The sequence below is a fragment of the Fukomys damarensis genome, unplaced genomic scaffold, assembly GCF_012274545.1.
Source record: "Fukomys damarensis isolate Sample0158 unplaced genomic scaffold, DMR_v1.0_HiC HiC_scaffold_39, whole genome shotgun sequence".
NCBI classification, from domain to species: Eukaryota; Metazoa; Chordata; class Mammalia; order Rodentia; family Bathyergidae; genus Fukomys; species Fukomys damarensis.
The window spans coordinates 68,692,864-68,710,626 of NW_022900951.1; the positions used below are offsets into that span (position 1 = coordinate 68,692,864).

General features: G+C 39.9%; 3 pseudogenes; 2 read left to right on the forward strand and 1 right to left on the reverse strand.

Annotated features, from left to right (window-relative positions):
* Positions 1–2,644: 2,644 nt before the first annotated feature.
* Positions 2,645–5,637, reverse strand: LOC104856738 (annotated as a pseudogene).
* A 1,558-nt stretch (positions 5,638–7,195) lies between these two features.
* Positions 7,196–7,697, forward strand: LOC104856737 (annotated as a pseudogene).
* A 700-nt stretch (positions 7,698–8,397) lies between these two features.
* On the forward strand, positions 8,398–9,553 carry LOC104856725 (annotated as a pseudogene).
* The last annotated feature ends 8,210 nt before the right edge of the window (positions 9,554–17,763 follow it).

Below are 17,763 nucleotides of genomic sequence, written 5' to 3' on the forward strand. Positions count from 1 at the left end.
ATTGATTCTTCATTCAAAGAATATTTATTGATTGCATACCGGGTGCTAGGTGCTGTGCTAAATATTAGAAATGAAGAGATAATTATAATAGGTTCATTGTCCTCAAGGAGCTTATTTTTCTATATTTTATAGTAATCAGTAAGAGACACATCAAATTTAATCAACAGAGAAAATATATGAAATTTTTTCTACAAAGCAACTTTTACTTTACTCTTAAATATCTTGTGTTGAATACCGGAAAAAGTAGATATCGAGGAGAGAGAATATTAGTAGTTTGAGGAACCATGAGCTTTTGCCAACAATTTTTTAAAAAAACTCCTTAATTACAGAATTGAAACTACTTCTCTACTTAGCCTTTACACTGAATTCTTTGGAAAATTTATTTGTAAGTTATCCTGTTCATAGTCACGCTTTCTACAATAACAGTGAGCATTTTTCCCAGTGAAGTTCTTGCCAAGCTATTGCCAGCCAATTCACAAAACCTCAACTCAGTGATATGTTCATCGCCTAATACCAGATCTGGAACATTACATCCAAGGAAGCAATTACTGAGGGAATGCTTGAAGGAAGAAAAATCACAAATCCCAACTCCTTTACAATTTTAAACAGTATTCTATCTATCTACATTAATTTGAGTCAGGGTTTCAAATACAATCTAAATTATGTATCTGTGCTCTGGGATTCGCTAACACTTTTCTCAGCTTCAAGGACTGCCATCTCACTTTAACCTCATGTGACTAGATGTGACTAACAATGCTCAGTGACTCAATATGTTAGGGCATTTACATCCACTCTTTAATATTTAATCCCAGTGCTGCCAAAGAACTCACAAAACAAGGGAAAGCAAAAAATACTAAGGAAATTGCATTAACCGGGATAATATATTTGAATGAAGACTAAATCACAATGCTTAGAAAATTTTGCTTTATATTTCAATAGTCTTTCTATGAACTGAAAGGTTGCAAAAAAATATTTTGCCACTAAAAAAAAACCCTTTTCTGCCTTGATAAATGTGACATAATAAGTATCCCATTACTTCAATTTCATGTTTATGGTTTTAGATAATAATAGTTAATACTTAATAACAACTATAGGCTACTGTGCTAAATTTAGCTTTAACAAATTCTGTCATTCAAACATTGCATTCCCCCGACCCTGTATATTTTTTTCAGACAGACTCTAGCTAAGTTGCCTAGTTGCCCAGGCTCCGTTTGAGCTTGCAATCCTCTTGCCTCAGGCTACCAGAGTGCTGTGACTAGAGTTTTGTATAGCCTTCATGCCTGGCTTATTAATCCCATTTTAAAGGTGGCCTACAGAACAGAGTTTGTAAATCTTGTCTAAGGCCACAGAAATTATCAGTGGCAGAAATGAAATTGAATCTAAATTCAAAGATGATTGCTCGGTTGTTTTTTTTTTTCATTGTTAATGAGTGTTTATTGTTAATAAAGTCATGGTGCATTTATAATAAGTAACATTAAGTATAGTTACAGTATCATACAATATTACAGCAATAAAATAACACCTATTCCTTTGTAAATCCAGCTCGAGCAGCTAGTTGTACATTTTTATTAATCAACATTTTATAGGCTTTATTGAAATTCAACAAGTACAACAGTTTGGGGTTTTTTCGTTTGTATTTTTTGACACAGCAGTTTGTTGTGCACATTTGCACGGCACCAGCAGTACTGGGGATGAAGAGACTGCTGCACAGTGCATCTCTCTCAAGGCCACATCCTGCACAGTCACTCCCCAGAGTGACGACAGTCACACTCATCCATGATCTCCATGTGCTTGTATAAAAATTATACACAAGACCACACATGAGAAGTAAAGCCTGGGCCTGTGTTTTAATGAGGAAAAAGAAAAGCGCTTCCAACACAGCTCTGGTAGTCTGGAATGGTCTAGGTGAAAGTAATCTTGGTGGATAGAACACCTGTGGGTAGTGCAGACTCCGGGCATTGCCCTCCTTGCATAGCTTGCAGACCAGAGCAGATCACAACGTCCCGCAGGCCAGGCAGTTGCATCCCACTGGAGCCTGGCCCTGCCCACCCCAGCCCTGTCCCACAGTGCCACAGATGCCAGGGTTTCTGTACTCAGTGGGAATGAATTCAGGATGTGCAGCCAGAGGCTTAGGAAGCAGAGAATCATGTGGCCTGGGGCATGGAAGACTGGCACAGGGCCAGCAGGAAGCAGAAGACCCCGAATCCTGTGGGGCCCTTGGGATACGGGCATGGACAGTTTCTACACTGGCTCTTTGGTAGAGAGAAAATGAAGAACTGAGCAGAGGTTGAGGAGGACAGGGCGGTTCCACTGTGGGGTGGCTCTGTCTAGCACCGGGCCTGTCAGAACTCATCTTCACTAGCAGCCAACCAAGTGTCAGGACAACAGAGGTTACGAAAGCTGAGTATTTATTTGGATTATAGTAGTTGGAAAAATTCAGTCTTGGAGGCAAAAGTACCTCTCCCAATTACAGTCAAACTAGAGAACAGGTCCCATCGGGCAAGGTGGGGATTCACATTGTGGATGCTGTCTGCTAAAGTGATCACCATGAGGCCACCCCAACTGCAGCTTCCTGGGGACAGCAGAATCTATCTCCTCCAGTGGCTGCAGGAGCTGGTGAGACCATGGTGCTCCTTACAGAAGTTCAGGCCAGCAATCCCTGCCAGGGCTTGATCAATGGATACAACCCCAGCAGCTTTTGGGCCCGTAGCCCTCCCTGTCCCCAAGGGGAGCCCACCACCACTCAGTCTCGCTTTCCGACTTGCACCTCAGGATGGTGATGGCATCACCTTCAGGGAAGGTCAGCTTGTCACCGTTCTGGGCCTCATAGTCCCACAGGGAGTACACCACACTTTTGTAAATCACACCCAGATTCTCATAGACCTCATACAGAAACTGAGAGCCCTGGATGTGGCCTTCTTCCAGCTCCTCACACTTTTTGAAAAAAGTCTCTATGTCACTGTTGGTCAAGTCAAAGATGGTAACGCTGCTCTCCACCAGCTGCTTGCAGAAGTGGATGCTATTGCAGGAGGCATGCAGTGCAGTGGGGTCCATCCATCGCTGTCAGCAGCCTTCATGTTGACAACAAAGTCCAGCAGGAACTTCATGAGGTGATGGTGGCTGGCACTGACAGAATTCTGCAGAGGTGATGCCCTCTCCATTGGGCTTGATGGGGTCCTCCATCTCATGGATGATCCTCTGCACCAGATCAAACTCGTCTTCCAAGGAAGCGACTAGAAGCAGTGCCAGGGGATTGAAGGGCACTCTCAGCCTGTGCCCTGTCCACTTCGAGTTGGACTTCCTCAGGTTCATTTTTTCACTCACAAAGGCTGCCAGAGGGTGCAGGACAGGTGGCAGAGATTCTGGAGCAACTTGATCTTCCACTGAAAATGGAGCCTCGGCCACTGGACTGTCGATCTGCTTTGTGGAGGGCACCAGTGGCTACATTGTCGTTATTGTCCTCCTTAGGCTCTACAATCTGGTGAGTAGTTTGCAGGCAGATGTGCTTCCCCAGTTCAGGGGAAGGTAGTTCATTATCATTTGCATCTGTGGATGGGGCATGTTCATTGGGCAGTGGGGGCTTTTGGGTAAACTCATCCAGGTTGCCACTGGCATTGGCATTTCCATTGTCCATGTCAGCCAAAGTGCCCATGAAGTCCTTGGAGGGGCTGGCCTAGTAGAACAACATACCTCCATGCCCCCAGCCAGCATGCTGAAGTTCTGGTACAGCAGCTTCTGGATGTTGGGCTTGCTGGGGTCCTCAGGCTCTGTGATGGAATTGTGCTTCTTGAGGACATGGGGTGCATTAGCCAGTTTCCTGCACAGGGCCTCCAGGTTGGCATCGCTCTGGTAGCACAGTGGTGAGTTCACACTGGGGTTGTGCTTGGTGGAGCTGAGTGGCCTCAGCAGGCTCTCCACTGTGCTGCTCTACCCAGGTGTGGTGGGGCCCTCTGGCTTGGGCTCCTTCTCCACACACTTTGAAGACAGCAGGGGCTGAGAAGACCTGTGAAGAAATGGTAAGGATGATGGAGATATCAACGTTGATTGTAAGACAGGCTTGTCATACACTGTTTTCACTGACTTAAGGCACCATACACCCCTGGCTGGTAATTCTTAGGTGGTATGGCTTGTTGGAGGTACATGGAGTACATGGAACTTGAATTTTCTGTCTGGGGTCCTTTCGTGGGAGACCATGGCCTTGACCCTTTATCAGCCAGAAATGGTCTAATGGCCACTTTCAGAGGGAATTCAGGTTTCCATCTCCAGCTGGAAATGCAGGTGGCCCTGCTAGCAGGTATATGGGACTTGGTGGCACATATATCCTGGCCTGAATCTGCTGTGAGGTGTCAGGATGGGGGGGTGTGGGCTGCTGGGGCCAACGCGGAGGGTTTCTGCCAACTTGGCAGGCCAGCACTGCACCTGGGCAAGCTGCCCTCTTTCCTCCTCTCCAGGGAGCTTGTGGAGCCTGGGCCCAGAGGTGTAGGGCTTGTGTATGTCCCAGAGCTTGGAGGCAGTGCCAGGGATGGGAGGTGGCCCTACGCCAATCTTGATGCCCAGCTTTTCTGGGCTAACAAGGGCAGAGGTTGACGAGATGGTGCCCTGCTTTAGGGCTCCCTCCACACCCCCACACCAGCTCCTTCCAGTCTGTGCTGGCCCTCTGTGCTGGCTTCCCAGAAGCCCCAGAATTCAGCTTTAGTGTTGGCCAGTCGCCATCATTAGTGTTTACAAAGGGGCTGGCACATTCCGCTGTGAGGGGCCATAGTCAGGCCTGACATACAGATCTGACACTGTCCACATGTTGGTTACTCTGGGCCTTCTCTGCCCATCATATTTAGATCTCCTGTGGCCAACACTTGAGGCAAAAGTGAGAGACTGGGGCTTCACAGGGTCCCCTGGGACAGGGTAGCTTCGGGCACTGGAGGCTTGGAGGTAAGGCCCCATGGCAGCAACCCTGCTACATGTGCTCAGCGGAGATCTTGGTGATGATTTGACATTCACATAGGTTAGCTGAATCTTCTTGCCATAAAGACACTTGCACAGTCCTTTGATGTGCTTGTCCATCATGGCCACCTCCATGCTGCACTTACATGAAAGCTCCTTCTGCTGCTGCAGTTTTGGATTCTGTTCCTGGTTAAACTGATTGCAAATCTGTAGCTCCTGGTAGAGTCTTTTCAACTCCACTGTGGTTGGTCCTGTCAGCTTGCTGTTGTAAGACTGGAATCCATGCAGTTTTCCTTTCTTTAAATCTTCCAATTGCTGACTAAGCTGATTAACTCTTAAAATTGCAATCTGTACTTCCTGCTTCTTCTCCTGGAACATGGCAATGAGTCTTTGTATTTCAACAGACAGATTGCCGTTCATAATTTTGCTGTAATCAACTTATCCTCTCATCGCACCAATTTTCTTCAGCTTGTTTTCTTGGGCTTTAACTCATTCCTTTAACTTCTGAAGATTCTCATTTTCAGAAATAGACTAGTGCTGGCACTGCTCCTCTTGCTTTAGAAAGAGTAAATTCTCTTCCTTGGCCGCTAACATTTGGTGTTGATTTTCAATTTGTTGCTGTTGCCTAGCTGCAATACCCTGGAGCTCAGAGAGGGTGATTTCAACACATGGATTCCCAACTCAAGTTTCAGTACATTTTTGGTGAGACCATAACACAGTAACAGAAGGCCAGTTACCAGGTCATACCCGAGTAAGAGAACTTCAAGCAGATGCTGAGGGCTCCCCTGGATGATACGCAGGAGATCCTGCGGGTGGGCTTCTCCATGCTGTGCTATGCCCACACAGCATGAAAGGAATCCAGGTTCACTTCCTTTTGCCCAAAGTGAACCTATCTCAAACACACAATTACCTTTATGCTTGGGGACAGGAAATCGGAACATCCATTATAATGGATGATGTCAGCTGGCAGGTGTTCATGGACCATTTGAAGAAGCTGGCGTCTCCAGTGCCATTTAGGTGGAGTGCCTGTTGGTGTGCTCACCATTGTTTACAAAGGCTTCGTAATATACCTTTCTCTTCTCTGGCAGCTTTTAATAGGTAATCAGAGTAAGCTTTATTTTGACTTGTTTTTTTGTTTGTTTTGCTTTGTTTTTGGTTCTGGGATTGAACTTGGGACGTTTCTCTTGCAGGTAAGGTGGTGTAACCACCAAGCTAAATCCCTGGTTCAGAGCAAATTTTTTCTTTAAATCTATAGGTTATAATTTATTTGTCTCCCTTGTGTGTGTCTGTTTTCTGTATCATAAAATTATAAGTTTATACATGTTTTGGTAGATATTTATGTGCTTTATGTGTCCTAACTTTTAAGTCTCTATGAAATCAGAAATAATGCATTTGGGCAGCTTATTTCAATGCAAATATTAAGCATCATAAAGGAAACCAAACTGGATGAGGAAAGCCCTGGCTAGAGCAGTGCTAATACACATTTGGTTCCCTGAGGTCTCTGTGTGTCTATGGGTTAAGTGACTTCCTCAGAAGGCATTTCCTGAACTTAGTACTCACTGTCTAAACATTAGGATACCTAAGAAAAGTAAGACATGTGTGAAGCTCTATTGGAGCCAGAGGTTTGGAGCCTGCCTGAGTAACTTACCTATCCACAGTCCAGCCTGGACATCAACAACAGCCTGACATCAACATCAGCTGATGGCCTAAGTGACTGCAACACTGACAATGCATCTCTCTTCGGTGTATGTCTTGGGTAAAGTAACTTGAACAGGTACTTTTTAGAAATCAAAGTAATATATACATATGTCAAAGCAAATAATTTATGCTGGAGAGCTTGTGACAAGCAGTGGTTCCTTCTCTCCCTAACCCTAAAGCTTCCACTCAGAACTACATTTATCACCTCACATGTTTTTGTTGTTGAAGTATTAAGTTTTAGCCAGTATCTTCCAATTTATATTTATATAGAATGATGATATTGCGACCTTTCTTTCCACCCTCCAGTTTTGGTCAGTGATACCTTTGTTTTTAGATTATCAAGATTGGTACACTTTATATCTTAGCCTATAACCATAATTATATTTTTGTCTCTTAAGATGATTGTGAAGGCTTAATAATGTGCATTTACACACACACACACATACACACATACACACACACACACACACACACTCAGGAGCATCCTGGGCACATCTTGTCGGGCAGGAAGAGAAGGTGTGGGTCAGGTCTTGGGCTTTGAGAGACCTCAACCCGCATGGCAGCAGCAATTCTAACAGAAGATACCATAGGCCCCAAGCATATCTTCCTCAACCAAAGCGAGGACCTGGGGCCACACCAGAAGGCATCAGAGATTGGAGCAGTGAGGAGCCCCAGGAGGAGCAGGAGGACACAGGGGCAGGCCTGGCTGGCTACTCCTGCCAGCTGCTGAACCAAAATCTTGAACCCAAGGAAGTAGAGCTGGTACCCATTGAGGACAGAGATGATGTAGTTGCTGACATCCAGGATCTGATCCAGGCCCTGGGGCTTCATTTGCCAGAGTCACCATTAGAGAGCAAGGACAAAGATGAGGAGGGAGGTGCAGCCCTGAGCAGCCACAGTTCCACCGCCATGAGCCCAGAGCATATGGAACTGATGAAAAAGGACAACAGCTGGAGTGAGCCTGCCTTCACCGGGATTCCTCCTGGGCTCAGGAGATAGCGGATGCCCAGTGGAAAGATGTGGTACAGAAAGCCCTCGAAGTCCAGCAGGACGTCTAGCCTGGAAGTGACCATCCTGAGAGCTTCCTTATCTCCCTACATTACAGACCAGAACCAGCACAGGACTGAACACATCTCTGGTTATGATGACCATCTCCCTTCTTCCCACTCTCTTCCTTTCACATCAAGGCAAATCAAACTTGTGCTCAGAGACCAATTTTATTCAATTCTGTACATATGAGGACATTAGTGCAAGCCCAACCCACCTTAGCATGTATCATTCTGGAGAATAAAGTATCCTATTTACAAAACAAACAAACAAACATAAAACACCCAAGTGGGTACCAGGTCACATCTGCACCCAGCAGAGCCTGAAGTGTGAGTTGCTGTGGGTAATTAGCAATAATTTACCTAGAAAGTTACAATGTTAGGAAGGCAGTATCCCTGGTGTTCAGCCCAGTGCAGTGACCCTATCTGTGCTGCCTCCAAGATTCCCTTTCTTTGACATCTCCACCCAGGGTAAACAGATCTTCTTTGAGGATGGAGAAGAGGCCTCTTCACCTTTCACATGGCTTTTTTACTTTAGTATGAAGGCGCCCTCCACAATAATTTTCCAGACATGCCTGTCCTTGTAATGTAAACACTTAAATGGGAGCCTTCCTCCTTTAAAGCCTCATGATGGAACATCAATTTGACCCATTCAGTGGAAGGATTAAAGCTCTACACAGGTCCATTGCATGAATAAAAGAGACCTGTTATTATGCAAATAGTACGGCACTCTGAACAGACACTCAAAACAGCTGTCATCTCAAAGAACCAAGATTGTAACACAGTATGAGAAATTAGATGCTGGGAAGTGATGCTTAATGAATGATGCCATCCAGCCGGCCAGTGATCTCTTTGGACCCATTACCTTATATTCCCAGTCAAATTGGATCACCTCCCACCCTGAGGCTCCCCAGGACTTTTAAGGGTTTTTCAATGATCCCTGCAGAAAGACCCCCTCTCCAGATAAACACAGTATTTATATACAGTCCATTGGAGCTCTAGGAAACACTAGCTATCAGTGAAAAATATATTAAATGGCTCAAGGGATATTGTGAAGCATTTCTCCAGGGCCTTAAAGTAAAACTGCTAGAACCAGTTTCTGTTTCTGCAACCAGATAATCCTTTAGATTCAATGATCATACACAAAATCTACAAATTCATGAAGGGCATATCCTGAGTTTTTTTTAAAAATAAGAAACCCAGAGATGCCTTCTGTACTGTGGGGATAACAGTAATTGATATTTACCTGAGACTCGTGGAATTTCGTCTTCAGACTGGCCTCTCTGACAGATGGTGTGGAGATATTCAGCTTTACCAGATATGGCATGGACTTCTATACCTCATAATATGAAGGCAAAGTGAAGAAGCTCCATGAAAAATCGTCCATTGACTATTCCATTTTTGATAACTATTATAATCCTGAAATCACCATGTGTTTTATTGCAGTGATCCTGTAAGGTAAGTAAAAAATCCCGTTGGAGCATTTTTTAAAAGAAGAAATCTTAATTCCCTAATCATATTTCATCAATCTGTAGGAATTTAACCCACGAGATTGTACACATATTTGGACTGGGACACTGCCAATGATTTGCATGCCTAATGCAAGGTAGAACCACTTGGTAGAAGCTTACAGGAACCCCCTAAACCTTTGTCCTAACTTCTTATGCAAGTTGCAGTGTGCTATTGGCTTCAGTACTGAAGAAAGTTACAAGGTACTGGTGAGGTGGATTGACAGTGAATCTGCTGACACACCAAGAGCAATTACAATGCATAGTCATGAGAACAATGTGAATTTGCCAAAAACCATGAAAGTCTTTAAGGAATGGAAAGAGTGGATAATAAAATGCCTAGCTGTTCTCCAAAAATAAGCCTTCAGATAGGAGTAATAAAATAAACACTTGCACTTTATGCTCTCAAAAAAATTGGTCCACGTCTAAAATGTAATAATCGGTATCTTTAGGATGTGGAGCCTAAATTGTAAAAGGAGAGAAACTGCTACACCCTTGTGCTTCCCCTGGGGATAAGTAGTACTGATTGCTTTTCTAAATAGGTATCAATCACCTGGGTGGGGGGGCCAAGGTATTAACCCTGCCTTTCTGGGAAATATCCCTGACCTCCCCCTTACTGAAAATCCTTGTATGCTTGCTACACAACTTGCTCCCCCATTTAACCCCCATTTGATTAATATTACCTGAGTGACTGTACTTGTAATCTTATTGGTTGGTCATAGTTTTGTGACACCTCCTGCCCACTTTGCAATTTTGCACTGGCTTTTATAGTTTTGTACCACTTTATACCTGCCTCACCACATGGCTTTACTGTATAAAACATCTTTGACAAGTGGGGTGGGTGGACAAGCCAATTTCTAGTCCCTGTTGTGTCTCTCTCAGACAGCTATCTTTCTTTCTCTTAATAAATTTTTCCTGCTCTTAACCTCTGTTGTTGCTAGAATTCATTCTTTGATTTTAGAGAACACAAACTCATGTTTCAGATATCTTGTAGGTTTGAGAGTTACGTCTCTTTCCCCTATATCAGAAAGACCTTAGAAGACATCGGGTGATTAAGGATAAATAAGAAATAAATATTACCATCTGTTATTTCCATATTTGTATATTGCCTACTAGTAAGAATTCTTTCCTGTAATGGCCATTGCATTACACTTTTTCTAGGTATTATGGGACTTAGAAATAATATCAAAGCTTCTTCTATGATACTAAATCCTTTGAGTTATACAGAAATGATCTGGATATGACAGAGAAATACAATGCTGTAGTAAATAATTAGATTAACTGTAGGATATGAAAATAATATAAATCTTTCTGGTTACTAGTGCTATTTCCTCTGATCTGATGTATTTAAGAAGGTATCTAAAGACAGATTCTTATCATAATTGGGATTTTTAGATCTATGAATTGAAAAGAATCATTTATTAGGGAAAAACAATTCTAAAAGATTCCTGGCTTTCCCTAATAGCTTAACTGAATGCCTCCCCTGATTTCATAGCCTTAATATCCAATAAAAATAGTATTTAACGTTCCAGACTTGGATTTTCCTTTAAATAAGAAATAGCTATTTTAGGCATCTGTCTAAGTTGTGCAGTGAGTAGAAACTTGAGGCTACTGTGAAGATGTTACTTTGAAGGACCTATAGTAACTTTCAGTTATCATGAGAGACTAACTTATCCATGGAGAGTAATAATAATTTTCAGGGTCCTGAAGGAAGAGTGACTTACTTAGAAAAGGAAGACACACAATGTGAAATAGGAAGAAAAGGTCTAAAGGTAAAGGGAAAGTGGGAAGGTTGGGGAAAAGGTAGTAAGGGAAAAGAAAAAAAATATGAGAAAATGAAAAAATGGAAGTAAACTATAAACGGGGAGGGAGGAGGGGGTGAAGGAAGGGCAGGGACAAGGGGAAAAAAAGAGAACCAAGACCTGTCATGTAAAGGTACAAGATCCCAATAATGAATGTAACTGTGCTGTATACCTAAAATGTACCAATAAACTCAATTAAAAAAAAAAAAGTAAAGGAAGACACAAAATAGCACGGCACAGGAGCCAGAGCCTCCGTGAACTAAGACCCAGATCTTTCTTTTTTCCTCTTTTTATATCCTACACAGTGAACTGCTACATGTAACTAGTCACAGGCTACATTAATCATTAAAGAAGAGGATATGCATATGGCAAAAGTAAATTAAATTTATGGAGCTAAGCTATGGCAAGCATACATCTGAATAAACATACTCAGGGAGACATTCTTTTCTTATCTACAAGGAGCAGGAAGCACCTGGAACACTGTAAATTCAAGTCCGGGAGATCATCTTTGATCTCTTGTTGTCAGGCCTTCCTAACAACTCTATGAATACACACACAGGTCACCCAGGGGTCTCCTACACTAAGACAATTCCATCAAATAATAAGTACATTTTGTTTAGTTGTTGAATGAATTTCCCCTTTTTATTTTACTCCCCAGCGAATTCTTCCTTGAAAGGAAAATGTCAACTAGGCCTGGTGGTGTACACCCATATTCACAGCTACTCTGGAGGCTGAGACAGGAGGATCACAACTATGAGAGTAGGCTTGGAAAATGAGAAAAATCACATCTCAAAATAAAATAGAAATTGCTGGAGATGTCACTCAGTGCTGCCTGGTTTTAATCTCAACTACTATATAAAAGAGAAAAAAAATAAAATGTCTATCAGTAAACAGAACTTTAGGAAACTCTTGCATTGTGTTGGCCATGTGACATCTGCACTTCAGTCTTTTTCTCCAGGATATCATTAATGAACTTTGGTGTTGTTGACTTTATGTGGAAATTGGGTTAATTGTATGATTATCAATTTTTCAGATATGAAGTAATGACAATTATCTTCTGGAAAGTGTAAACGTTACTGCTGTATAAATAGATGTTTAGAAAATATGGAAAACATTGGTACTTGCTAAGAAATGTCAAAGTTAATTCTGTGTGATTATACTTAGTAATATCCTATTCATTAAATAGCTGATAATTTTCTAAGGAACGGTATATATTTTTACTTATTTTATCTTTGAAACAACAAGGTATTATTATTTATATTATCCTCTTTCCAGAGAAGAAAAAAGTGAGGCAAACGCAAGTTAAGTAAACTACCCAATGTCAAACAACTGCTAAATGGCAGAGGTGGGATTTGAAGTAAAGCAAATTGCAAGATATAATAAAATAAGAATTCAGAAGTAAACTTAGATATTGCACATTCAAAAGCACTTGGAAAAATACAAAATGCTTAAAACCAAGATCTATTCTTATAAAAGTATTAAACTTCAGGGGAAGAACAAAAAGGGAAAAGAAAAAAATGTGAGAGAATGAAAAGATGAAAATAAAGTGTTTGTAGATGGGGAGGGGAGGAGGGGGTGAAGGGAGGGCAGAGGTAAGGGGAAAAAAATGAGAATCAAGACTTGCCATGTAAAGGTACATGATCCCAACAATGAATGTAACTGTACTGTATCCCTAAATGCACCAATAAACTCAATTTAAAAAAAAAAAGTATTAAACTTCAAGGACAAAGAAATAAAATTACAAGTACTCTGAAAAAGGAATAAATGACTTATGAAGTACAGCAAAATATCAAGCTGGTCACAAAATTCTCATTAACAGGTAATTCAAGAAAACAATGAAGCAAAAGATAAAAGTTAGTATCCCAGCAATTCTGTATCTATCTAGGATAGTGTTATTTAAAAGATAAAATAGAAACATTCTCAAATATGCAAGAACACAAGGATTTTAGCATCTACTCACCTTTCTTAAAAGTCTTGAATAAAGTGTTTTTCTATTCATGTCAAATTCTATGTTAGAGAGAAAAAAAATCTTAAATGTTTTCATATAGGGTTAGTACACTAGATAGGCTGTGCTGTGGCATAGAATTTTTGTAGTAGTTCCAGTATTAGAGATTACTTTAAAGCACAACTCTTTTAAAATCTAAACGTAGGAAGGTTTATCTATTATGCATTTCATAGTCACCGACAACACCTTAATGCATAAAGATAATTCATTGATCAAATTTAACCATCCTATGCTGAGGTTATATGAACCTGTTGCATAAAAATGTGGTGAGGTGAACATTTTAGATGCAATGTGAAGAAGTCTGAGTGCATTGCAAATGAAGCCAGAAAGCAGTTGAGCACCCTTAAAGTGACTATTTGACAATTTTAAAACTGCTCAGCACAAGATGATAAATGTAGAAAATTGAGCAAAATCTGGCCTGATTCCAGGATATACACTCGACGTACTTTTAAACATAAATCCATGATATTGTCATCCTGTGATTTAGTACAGTTCATAAACAAAATCTTATGAACTGATGATTTCAGTTAAATTAATTTTATTTTAATACTTAGTTAATACAACAAAGGAGATATAGGCCCAGGTTAAACTATAGTAACTTTTAAGGATGGTCAACAAAGAAAAAAAAAAACATTGCTTAGAGTGTATATTGTACTAACATTCATGGGTTATTTCTTGTCTTATATTTAGCTAAGGCAAAAATTTTATTGAAGCTCCTTAGCTTGTGTAAGAAACTCCCAGCTGATTGGCTCGACATAGTTCTGGGTGTGACTGAATGATGAAATTAGTAAGGATGGAAGAATTTCCTGGGGTATGAGTGGTACCAACTAATAGGTTTGTAGCCTGAAAAAATAGAATCATTAAGAAATGTAGAATTTAAATGACATTTTTCTATATACATGGCACCAGGTCCTATCATAATGTTTGGAAGGTTCAGAATTATATAGGTAATATGAGGTCAGCTCTAGCAGGAAATTGTATTATATTACATTGCATGAAAAATTCTCTGTGGGAAAAAAGAAGAGACTATCATTTATGAAGGGAAAACTAAAATCCTGACATCCCACTATTGTTCTAAGATCTTTCTTTCTAGATTCTTTTTATTTCAAGATAGATTCCAAAGGTTTATTGCTCCAAATGCTACAGAAAATGGATCAAAATAATAAATGAACAAGTTTTAAGAAAAGTTCCCCATACATTGACATTGGTTCTATTTATTTTATAATACTCAGTAGCATGTGTTCTGAAGCCCAAATGCTTGAGTTCAAATCCCACCTCTGCCATTTAGCAGTTGTTTGACATTGGGTAGTTTACTTAACTTGCGTTTGCCTCACTTTTTTCTTCTCTGGAAAGAGGATAATATAAATAATAATACCTTGTTGTTTCAAAGATAAAATAAGTAAAAATATATACCGTTCCTTAGAAAATTATCAGCTATTTAATGAATAGGATATTACTAAGTATAATCACACAGAATTAACTTTGACATTTCTTAGCAAGTACCAATGTTTTCCATATTTTCTAAACATCTATTTATACAGCAGTAACGTTTACACTTTCCAGAAGATAATTGTCATTACTTCATATCTGAAAAATTGATAATCATACAATTAACCCAATTTCCACATAAAGTCAACAACACCAAAGTTCATTAATGATATCCTGGAGAAAAAGACTGAAGTGCAGATGTCACATGGCCAACACAATGCAAGAGTTTCCTAAAGTTCTGTTTACTGATAGACATTTTATTTTTTTTCTCTTTTATATAGTAGTTGAGATTAAAACCAGGCAGCACTGAGTGACATCTCCAGCAATTTCTATTTTATTTTGAGATGTGATTTTTCTCATTTTCCAAGCCTACTCTCATAGTTGTGATCCTCCTGTCTCAGCCTCCAGAGTAGCTGTGAATATGGGTGTACACCACCAGGCCTAGTTGACATTTTCCTTTCAAGGAAGAATTCGCTGGGGAGTAAAATAAAAAGGGGAAATTCATTCAACAACTAAACAAAATGTACTTATTATTTGATGGAATTGTCTTAGTGTAGGAGACCCCTGGGTGACCTGTGTGTGTATTCATAGAGTTGTTAGGAAGGCCTGACAACAAGAGATCAAAGATGATCTCCCGGACTTGAATTTACAGTGTTCCAGGTGCTTCCTGCTCCTTGTAGATAAGAAAAGAATGTCTCCCTGAGTATGTTTATTCAGATGTATGCTTGCCATAGCTTAGCTCCATAAATTTAATTTACTTTTGCCATATGCATATCCTCTTCTTTAATGATTAATGTAGCCTGTGACTAGTTACATGTAGCAGTTCACTGTGTAGGATATAAAAAGAGGAAAAAAGAAAGATCTGGGTCTTAGTTCACGGAGGCTCTGGCTCCTGTGCCGTGCTATTTTGTGTCTTCCTTTACTTTTTTTTTTTTAATTGAGTTTATTGGTACATTTTAGGTATACAGCACAGTTACATTCATTATTGGGATCTTGTACCTTTACATGACAGGTCTTGGTTCTCTTTTTTTCCCCTTGTCCCTGCCCTTCCTTCACCCCCTCCTCCCTCCCCGTTTATAGTTTACTTCCATTTTTTCATTTTCTCATATTTTTTTTCTTTTCCCTTACTACCTTTTCCCCAACCTTCCCACTTTCCCTTTACCTTTAGACCTTTTCTTCCTATTTCACATTGTGTGTCTTCCTTTTCTAAGTAAGTCACTCTTCCTTCAGGACCCTGAAAATTATTATTACTCTCCATGGATAAGTTAGTCTCTCATGATAACTGAAAGTTACTATAGGTCCTTCAAAGTAACATCTTCACAGTAGCCTCAAGTTTCTACTCACTGCACAACTTAGACAGATGCCTAAAATAGCTATTTCTTATTTAAAGGAAAATCCAAGTCTGGAACGTTAAATACTATTTTTATTGGATATTAAGGCTATGAAATCAGGGGAGGCATTCAGTTAAGCTATTAGGGAAAGCCAGGAATCTTTTAGAATTGTTTTTCCCTAATAAATGATTCTTTTCAATTCATAGATCTAAAAATCCCAATTATGATAAGAATCTGTCTTTAGATACCTTCTTAAATACATCAGATCAGAGGAAATAGCACTAGTAACCAGAAAGATTTATATTATTTTCATATCCTACAGTTAATCTAATTATTTACTACAGCATTGTATTTCTCTGTCATATCCAGATCATTTCTGTATAACTCAAAGGATTTAGTATCATAGAAGAAGCTTTGATATTATTTCTAAGTCCCATAATACCTAGAAAAAGTGTAATGCAATGGCCATTACAGGAAAGAATTCTTACTAGTAGGCAATATACAAATATGGAAATAACAGATGGTAATATTTTTCTCTTATTTATCCTTAATCACCCGATGTCTTCTAAGGTCTTTCTGATATAGGGGAAAGAGACGTAACTCTCAAACCTACAAGATATCTGAAACATGAGTTTGTGTTCTCTAAAATCAAAGAATGAATTCTAAACAACAGAGGTTAAGAGTAGGAAAAATTTATTGAGAGAAAGATAGCTTCTGTCTGAGACAGAAGGGGGACCGGAAAATGGGTTACCTGACCTTGCTTCTCAATGGTGTTTTATGGGACAAAGCCATGGGGTGAGGTGGGTTCAAGGTGAGACAAAAATATTCAGAGATATTTCCTGGAAAGGTTGGGTTAACCTTTTGGCCCCCCACCCAGGTGATTGATACCTATTTAGAAAAGCAATCACTACTACTTATCCCCAGGGGAAGCACAAGGGTGTAGCAGTTTCTCTCCTTTTACAATTCTAGCCTTCAGTGAATGTGTCTCTTTACCTTAATGTTGTAGCAAGCATACAAGGATTTTCAGTAAGGGGGAGGTCAGGGATATTTCCCAGAAAGGCAGGGTAAATACCTTGGCCCCCCACCCAGGTGATTGATACCTATTTAGAAAAGCAATCACTACTACTTATCCCCAGGGGAAGCACAAGGGTGTAGCAGTTTCTCTCCTTTTACAATTCTGGCCTTCAGTGAATGTGTCTCTTTTGACCTTAATGTTGGCTCCTCCTAGGATGGCCCTGTCTAAATGCCTAAAAGATATCTAATTAAGCTACTGATCTGCAATAATTTCACCTTGAAGAGTCATTTAGCAATTTTTATAAGTTGAGACTAGTAGTGCTTAACTCCTCAGCTTTTCTTTGTCTTGAAAATTCTCTCTCTCTTTTATTTTAAGCCATAAAGTCTTCTTGTTTGGTCATTTTTTTCTCCCTCTCTTTTTTCAGTACTTTTAACATACTATCCCACTCTCTCATCAACTGCAAAGTTTCTACTACTCAGAAATTCACTGCTAGATTCATAAATATTCCCTTGTATGAGACAAGTAATTATTTTTTCTCTTAATTTCAGTGTCCATTCTTTGACTATAATTTTAGTAGTTTGATTATAAATTTCTCAATAAATTCCTTTTTTCACTGAACCTTCTTGAGGACTTTTGAACATCACATACCTGGACTTCTAAATATATCTGGTTAGTGGAAGTTTTCAGACAGCATTAATTTAAACAAGTATTTTTACTACTTTTCTTTCTCCCATATTTCTTATGCACCACTAATCTACTTATTAGTTCCCTTGATAGAGTCCCATAAATCCCATACTCTTTCTTCATTAATTGTCATTCCTTTTTCTTCCATTACTAGAAAATTTCAAATTACACATCCTTGAAGGCACCTATTTAATATTTTGCTTGGTCAAGTGTGCTGGGAAGATATGCATATTATTTTTCTTTTC